Source organism: Propithecus coquereli, unplaced genomic scaffold (assembly GCF_000956105.1).
Source record: "Propithecus coquereli isolate 6110/MARCELLA unplaced genomic scaffold, Pcoq_1.0 Scaffold130, whole genome shotgun sequence".
Lineage (NCBI taxonomy): Eukaryota > Metazoa > Chordata > Mammalia > Primates > Indriidae > Propithecus > Propithecus coquereli.
Genome location: NW_012137192.1, coordinates 2,135,777 through 2,136,415, shown reverse-complemented (window position 1 = coordinate 2,136,415; position 639 = coordinate 2,135,777).

The following is a 639-nucleotide window of genomic DNA, read 5'->3' as shown; positions in this document are numbered from 1 at the left end:
TTAATAGCTGTTTTGTCTGATATTTATATACCCACTCCAGCTCTCTTTTGATTACTATTTGTATTTGCATGGAATATCTTTTTCCATCCTTTCACTTTCAATCTATCTTTGGATCTAAATTAAATCCCTTACACACACTATATGGTTGGATTATGTTTTTTAATCCATCCTGCTAACTCTGCCTTTTAACTGGAGGGTTTAATCCATTTACATTTAAGGAAATTACTAAGTAAGGACTTGGTTCTACCATTTTGCTATTTGTTTTCCATAGATAATATCTTTTTGTTCAATTCCTCCATTTCTGCCTTCTTTTATGTTTAATTCATTTTTAGTGTATTATTTTGATTCTTATTCCTTTTTTGAACATATTTTTTAAGCTATTTTCTTAATGTTACTCTGGGGGTAACAATTAACATCTTAAATTTATAATAATTTAGTTTGAATTAATATCAATTTATTTTCAATTAATATACAAAATCTCTGTTCCTACAAAGCTCCACTCTCTCCTTTTATTTTGTTATTGTTATATATTACATCTTTATATAGTGTGTGTTCATTCAGATAAACATATAATTATTGTTTTATGCATTTGCCTTTTAAATTACATAGAAAAAAAGATGGGTGACAATCAAAACATAC